Source organism: Sinocyclocheilus grahami, unplaced genomic scaffold, assembly GCF_001515645.1.
Source record: "Sinocyclocheilus grahami isolate Dianchi unplaced genomic scaffold, SAMN03320097.WGS_v1.1 scaffold144.1, whole genome shotgun sequence".
NCBI classification, from domain to species: domain Eukaryota; kingdom Metazoa; phylum Chordata; class Actinopteri; order Cypriniformes; family Cyprinidae; genus Sinocyclocheilus; species Sinocyclocheilus grahami.
The window spans coordinates 1,369,905-1,378,391 of NW_015505323.1; the positions used below are offsets into that span (position 1 = coordinate 1,369,905).

General features: G+C 37.6%; 1 pseudogene; it reads left to right on the forward strand.

The window, feature by feature from the left end:
* The first annotated feature begins 624 nt into the window (after nucleotides 1-624).
* The window catches only part of LOC107591642 (transcription elongation factor B polypeptide 3-like), an 11,326-nt pseudogene continuing 3,463 nt past the window's right edge, over nucleotides 625-8,487 (forward strand).

Genomic DNA, 8,487 nt, shown 5'->3' on the forward strand with positions numbered 1-8,487 from the left:
CATATAGATACAAATTAAACAGTTTAATTAAAAAAAAAAGTTTTGTAGGTTTTCAAGTAGGCTACAAAAACAGAATAATCAAATGTAAAATATCATAGTCGTCACTGTGTAAATTAAATATAGAATAAATCTTGTTAAAACTACAAAATAATTTAGTAATTTATTTTCTTGGATTAATCATTGACTGGGGTTAACATTAAGGACACCGACTATAGCTAGTAAATTAGGCGCTGTCACTTTAAGAGACAATGCATACATTTTAATGATATACACATACAATTTCTTTCTCAACTGTTTATGTTCACTTGTCTTATAACCACCAGTTTTTTGAAGATATTTGCCAAGACGGATGTATTTCGACATAATTTTGTAAGAATTTGTCCGTTCAAGCGCAAGAAGAGGCAAAAATCAATTCGGTGTTCAAGGGCTGTGAGACGCGACTCGTTGCGCGCACCGAACACAGCGCGCGAGTACTCAGTTGAGTTCTTTCGCATCTACTTGTGTTTGAATGCTTTAAAATCTCATTAATGTTTTAATTAAAAACAGGTGCAAATGATAAGCTTTTGTGAGGATGCGCAGCAGTGGCCCACCAACTGCATTTCATGCTGGCCTGGGGCAGTCTGTTGAAATCGCCTATAATTAGATAAGTATGCGTTCTTTAATTGCAGATTCTTATATATATATATATATATATATGTATAACATTTAACAGCGCATATTTATATTATTATAACCAGCTTCAGTCGCTAGTCTGTGATGATGCTGGACATTTTACATTTGGCCTTCTTAGGTGTATCTGAAATAAGCACAATGCTAAATTATACAAAGCTTGACCATATATAAACACATCACGGCTTCATCAAGTGATTAGGATGACTTTATAACAGCAGTATGACGTTTTTCCGGAATCTACGTTCGGAGTGACGGAAGTTCGCAGCAGTCTGAAACAACAGCAGGCCCCCACCACCACTGCGGTTGTGGCTTCCGGGCAACAACATGAACCAGCTGTAAACATGGCGGAGGAGATATTGGAAGCAGTCGAGAAGTTGCAGTTAAGGCTCGCAGAGAACCAAGAGCCTCGCAAGGTAAGGAACATTTTCGGTGAGACGAAGCGAATGCTTTACGTCTCTCCTTTCGCACCGTGTATGCCTGTGTTTTACGCACTTCGGCGAGTGTCTAGTCTGAGGTTCGATCAGCGCTGCTATCCAGAAATCCCACGTATAACAATTACAAGAGCAGCAGACCGTGAAATGGATGATCGGTTTAGATAGATCAGTCTGGATTGAGATTTCTCCTCAAATATGCCTCGATATACCGAGCTACTACAGCAGAAACAGTATCGAGGCACTTTCCCAGAAGCTTGTGCTCGGTTATCAGAAATGTCAACCTCAACGATTTAATACGATAGCAGTGACAATTGAAGACAGGCCCTGAGTAATGCAGCAGAGGTTTGGTTACTCAATGTAAGACACGATTCCTCCTCAATACTGAATAGTTATTACACTAAGGTGGAAAGCTTCATTCCATGCCTCAGAATGTTGTCTAGATAGGAAGCCCCCGCACTTAAATGTTTGTTTTGGTAATTCTGGCATTAAAGTGAATCTTTGACATTGCTTAATCAACTGATAACTTTGTTACCTGGCAGTGCTGGCACTAGTCTTATTTACAATGTTGTCTTCGTGTACAATAAAATTACCACTGTACTATTTTGTTATTTGGACATTGCACAATGGTCATGAAATTTTTTGTTTGTTTTGATGTCCAAATGGCAGTTACTCCTTGAAATATGTAAACATCATGGTGTATGCTACTGACAGTTTAAAAAAAAAATTTTTTTTCTAAATGTAATACATCTATATGGTTTGTCTGTATTTTATATGTATTTGGGTATAATTTATGCATCACAGTACATATCTGTTTTTTTGTAGTTTTATAAAAGATGCATTTGGTATTTTAGGATAATATGTGTTAAATACATTGTAAATGATCTTAGGTAATAAGAGTAGTGTAGTTTTCCAAAAAGTTTGCAGATAAACCCTTAATTTGATCACAAAGATTTTGACAATGTTCTTTCCAATATTGTTGTTGTCATGGTGCCACAACTGCCAATGGTGAGTGTTTAACGGAAATTTTATCAACCATAAATACTACTTTCTGTCAATTTTTCATCACTACTTTCATTTTCTGTCTAGCTGCTGAAAACTCTCAAAAGGCTGGGGGAGCTTCCTATAACAGTAGACATCCTGGTGGTAAGATTAATATTACTTACATTCTAAAGTATTACTCTTGATTTTGGTCTAAAAGTTTTTAAAAATGCAATTGGTTCTATGGCTTTTAATATGTTTGTTTTCTTGGATTCTTGCAGGAAACGGGCATTGGAAAGACAGTGAATTCTCTGCGCAAACATGAATTTGCTGGGGAGGCAGCGAAGAACCTTGTGGCCAAGTGGAAAAAGCTGGTTCCAGAGAGATCTGCAGACAGGTTAGCGTTTTAAAGTGATATATTACGTGTTCACATCATTGCAATTAACCATTTAAGGTAATAAGAATAGTGTAATTCTCCACAAAGGGGCGAGATAAATGCTTAAAATCTGTTTATAAAGATTCTTGACAAAGAAATGCAAAATTTCTTAGTGAAGAAGTGGAAACTGAAACTGCTGCGCTTGAGAATATTTTTGTTGTCATGGTCCAAAATTAACTTTTTGCCACAACTGCCAATGGCAGGTGAATTGAGAAAAATGTATGTGCCTTAAATGTTTCTTACTTGTCATGAAACTGTGTGTGTGTATATATATTTATTTATTTATTTATTTATTTATTTATTACTGGTCAAACGTTTGGGGTTGATGCATTTCTTTTTTTATATATTCTTAAAAATGTGTATATACAGTGGGTACGGAAAGTATTCAGACCCCCTTAAATTTTTCACTCTTTGTTGTGTTGCAGCCATTTGCTAAAATCATTTAAGTTATTTTTTTTTCCTCATTAATGTACACACAGCACCCCATATTGACAGAAAAACACAGAATTGTTGACATTTTTGCAGATTTATTAAAGAAAAACTGAAATATCACATGGTCCTAAGTATTCAGACCCTTTGCTCAGTATTTAGTAGAAGCACCCTTTTGATCTAATACAGCCATGAGTCTTTTTGGGAAAGATGCAACAAGTTTGTCACACCTGGATTTGGGGATCCTCTGCCATCCCTCCTTGCAGATCCTCTCCAGTTCGGTCAGGTTGGATGGTAAACGTTGGTGAACAGCCATTTTTAGGTCTCTCCAGAGATGCTCAATTGGGTTTAAGTCAGGGCTCTGGCTGGACTATTCAAGAACAGTCACAGAGTTGTTGTGAAGCCACTCCTTCATTATTTTAGCTGTGTGCTTAGGGTCATTGTCTTGTTGGAAGGTAAACCTTCGGCCCAGTCTGAGGTTATTCTTAAAAGAAAATGTTATGCTCACTAAGCCTGCATTTATTTGATCAGAAATACAGTAAAAACAGTAATATGGTCAAATATTATTACAATTTAAAATAACTTATTTAATTTAATATATTTTAAAATGCAATTTACTCATGTGATGGCAAAGCTGAATTTTCAACAGCCATTACTCAAGTCTTCAGTGTCACATGATCCTTCAGAAGTCATTCTTACATGCTGATTTACTTCTCAAGAAGCAGTTTTTCTGCTTAATATTTTTGTTGAAACCATGATACATTAGTTTTTCTGGATTCTTTGATAACTAGAAAGTTCAAAAGAACCGCATTGATCTGAAATAGATTTTAGTTTTATAACAATGTTAAAGTATTTACTGTCACGTTAGATCAATTTAATGGATTCTTGCTAAAGTGTATATAATATACAGTATCTCACAGAAGTGAGTACACCCCTCACATTTTTGTAAATATTTTATGATCTCTTTTCATGTGACAACTCTGAAGAAATGACACTTTGCTACAATATAAAGTAGTGAGTGTACAGCTTGTATAACAATGTAAATTTGCTGTCCCCTCAAAATAACTCAACACACAGCCATTAATGTCTAAACCGCTGGCCACAAAAGTGAGTACACTCCTAAGTGAAAATGTCCAAATTGGGCCTAATTAGCCATTTTCTCTCCCCGGTGTCATGTGACTCATTAGTGTTACAAGGTCTTAGGTATGAATGGGGAGCAGGTGTGTTAAATTTGATGTTATTGCTCTCACTCTCTCATACTAGTCATTGAAAGTTCAACATGGTACCTCATGGCAAAGAACTCTCTGAGGATCTGACCGAAGCAGAGCATGATCCCCTCCCTTCGGAGACAGGGCCGCAGGACAGTATTCCAACATGATAACAGCTCCAAACACACCTCCAAGACGACCACTGCCTTGCTAAAGAAGCTGAGGGTAAAGGTGATGGATTGGCCAAGCATGTCTCCAGACCTAAACCCTATTGAGCATCTCAAGGTCTCCAATATCCACCAGCTCCGTGATGTCGTCCTGGAGGAGTGGAAGAGGACTCCAGTGGCAACCTGTGAAGCTCTGGTGAACTCCATGCCCAAGATGGTTATGGCAGTGCTGGAAAATGGTGGCCACAAAAAATATTGACACTTTGGGCCCAATTTGGACATTTTCACTTAGGGGTGTATTCACGTTTGTGGCCAGCGGTTTAGAGTGTGTTGAGTTATTTTGAGGGGACAGCAAATTTACACTGAAGAAATTACACTTTGCTACAATGTAAAGTAGTGGGTGTACAGCTTGTATAACAGTGTTGTCACATGAAAAGATATAATAAAATATTTCCAAAAATGTGAGGGGTGTACTCACTTCTGTGTGATACTGTGTGTGTATATATATATATATATATATATATTTTTTTTATCTTACTGACCCCAAACGTTTGAACGGTTACCAGTACCAGAAGTTTACCAGTGCTGGTGACTTTTACTCAGATTAGATGTTTGGCGGGTATTAATTTTGGAACCCTGGTTGTGGAGTTTTTTTTTTTCTTGAGATGAATAAGTATATGTTATATGTTTCATGTTTATCAAAAGACCAAGTGTAAAGGAAGGGCGTTCCCACTCACGGATTAATGAGTCTGGAGGGCACAAACGAGTCCGGGAGCGGTCTCCAGATGAACCTCCCCTTATGGAGGAGGAACAACATGAAGAGATGGGATACCAACATGACTACTCCCCCTCCCCTCCACAGCACTACAGCTCACAGTACAGGCACAGCAGTGCAAGGGAGTATCAGTCAGATGAATATGAAAGCCCTCCAGAAGAGGAGCCAGAGCCCAGTCCTCCACGCAATGATATTAGACACAGCAAGCCACACAAAGAGCCAGTCAGAGAGCACAATTCCCAAGACATTCGGGAACAGGAGAGACGGAAGAATCGTCCCACGGGTGTCGGCAGCAGTGAGGAGAGGTCGCATAGAGCCGACAGAGAGCAACAGGGTGGGACGAGTCACAAATCTAAACACAATCGACATTTAAGCCCACACGAAAGCAAAAGGGAAAAGAAAGGAGGAAGTGATGGTAAGAAAGTTTTAGTTTTAGTTGTAGTTGACATTTTCCGTTTTAAGTCAAAAATATATTTTTATACATATAGAAGCAAGATCCCTAAATAAATCTCTTATTCACAATGGCCACATTTATTTGATCAAAAATACAGTAAAAACAGTCATATTGTGACTATATTATGTGTTATTACAATTAAAAATAATTGTTTTCTCTTGTAATGTATTCCTGTGATGGCAAAGCTGAATTTTCAGTAGTCATTACTCCAGTTTTCAGTGTCTCACGACCCTTCAGAAATTATTCTAATATGCTGATTTGTTGCTCAAGAAGCATTTATTATTATCATCAAACGGCTGTGTTGCTTTTATTTATGTTATTTTTTGGGGGGAAACATTTTTTTTCAGGCCATTTGATGAATAGAAAGCTAAAACAACAGCATTTATTAGAACTGGAAATCTTTTGTAAAATTATAAATTGATTTGCTGTTACTTTTGATAATTTTCTTTACATTTTCTCTCAATAAATGACTTAAAGGGGTCATATGATGCTATTTAAAATTTTTCCTTTCTCTTTGAAGTGTTACAAGCTCTTGGTGCATAAAGAAGATCTGTAAAGTTGCAAAGACTAAAGTCTCAAATCCAAAGAGATATTCTTTTAAAATTTAAGAGTCAACCACGCCTACCTAAAATATATTTTTTTTATCTTACTGACCCCAAACGTTTGAACGGTTACCAGTACCAGAAGTTTACCAGTGCTGGTGACTTTTACTCAGATTAGATGTTTGGCGGGCATTAATTTTGGAACCCTGGTTGTGGAGTTTTTTTTTTTCTTTAGTTGAATGAGTATATATATATATATATATATATATTTTTTTTATCTTACTGACCCCAAACGTTTGAACGGTTACCAGTACCAGAAGTTTACCAGTGCTGGTGACTTTTACTCAGATTAGATGTTTGGCGGGTATTAATTTTGGAACCCTGGTTGTGGAGTTTTTTTTTTTCTTGAGATGAATAAGTATATGTTATATGTTTCATGTTTATCAAAAGACCAAGTGTAAAGGAAGGGCGTTCCCACTCACGGATTAATGAGTCTGGAGGGCACAAACGAGTCCGGGAGCGGTCTCCAGATGAACCTCCCCTTATGGAGGAGGAACAACATGAAGAGATGGGATACCAACATGACTACTCCCCCTCCCCTCCACAGCACTACAGCTCACAGTACAGGCACAGCAGTGCAAGGGAGTATCAGTCAGATGAATATGAAAGCCCTCCAGAAGAGGAGCCAGAGCCCAGTCCTCCACGCAATGATATTAGACACAGCAAGCCACACAAAGAGCCAGTCAGAGAGCACAATTCCCAAGACATTCAAGAACAGGAGAGACCGAAGAATCGTCCCACAGGTGTCGGCAGCAGTGAGGAGAGGACGCATAGAGCCGACAGAGAGCAACAGGGTGGGACAAGCCGCAAATCTAAATACAATCAACATTTAAGCCCACATGAGAGCAAAAGGGAAAAGAAAGGAGGAAGTGATGGTAAGAAAGTTTTAGTTTTAGTTGTAGTTGACATTTTCCGTTTTAAGTCAAAAATATATTTTTATACATATAGAAGCAAGATCCCTAAATAAATCTCTTATTCACAATGGCCACATTTATTTGATCAAAAATACAGTAAAAACAGTCATATTGTGACTATATTATGTGTTATTACAATTAAAAATAATTGTTTTCTCTTGTAATGTATTCCTGTGATGGCAAAGCTGAATTTTCAGTAGTCATTACTCCAGTTTTCAGTGTCTCACGACCCTTCAGAAATTATTCTAATATGCTGATTTGTTGCTCAAGAAGCATTTATTATTATCATCAAACGGCTGTGTTGCTTTTATTTATGTTATTTTTTGGGGGGAAACATTTTTTTTCAGGCCATTTGATGAATAGAAAGCTAAAACAACAGCATTTATTAGAACTGGAAATCTTTTGTAAAATTATAAATTGATTTGCTGTTACTTTTGATAATTTTCTTTACATTTTCTCTCAATAAATGACTTAAAGGGGTCATATGATGCTATTTAAAATTTTTCCTTTCTCTTTGAAGTGTTACAAGCTCTTGGTGCATAAAGAGTTATTTTTTGGGGGGAAACATTTTTTTTCAGGCCATTTGATGAATAGAAAGCTAAAACAACAGCATTTATTAGAACTGGAAATCTTTTGTAAAATTATAAATTGATTTGCTGTTACTTTTGATAATTTTCTTTACATTTTCTCTCAATAAATGACTTAAAGGGGTCATATGATGCTATTTAAAATTTTTCCTTTCTCTTTGAAGTGTTACAAGCTCTTGGTGCATAAAGAAGATCTGTAAAGTTGCAAAGACTAAAGTCTCAAATCCAAAGAGATATTCTTTTAAAATTTAAGAGTCAACCACGCCTACCTAAAACGGCTCGTTCAAACACACCCCCACATGTCTATGTCACGATGTGTGAAGATTTGCATAACGCCGCCCAAATGTTCACACAAAGAAAGAAGGCTTAACTTTTGTTCTCGCTGTAGTATTGTTGCTGCTGCCATGTCGTGAAGGCACTGTGTTTCGTTGTGAAAGCGAAACTACTTTGTTTGGCCTTCCAAAAGAGGACGATATACGCTTCGTCATGCCTTGAGCTGATCCGTGCTGGTCGGTGAGGAAATGCATCAACTTCTCGCTGTGGATCGCCGGCTCGGCTTTCACCGTGGACGAAGCGGAGTCCAGCCCGGGGTCGTCACATGTGGTTGCCGCAGGCATCACAGTATGGTGAGGGACGTAACATTTTCGTCACACGCTTGAAGTATTCGGCCAATCACAACACAATCACAGCACACCTCGCTTTTCAGACCGATGAGCTTTGTAAAAATTGTCGTGTTTCAGAAAGGCGGGGCATAGAGGAGAAACAATAATGTACAGTATGTGGAAAATAATGTGTTTTTTTAACCTTAAACCACATAAACACATTTCATTA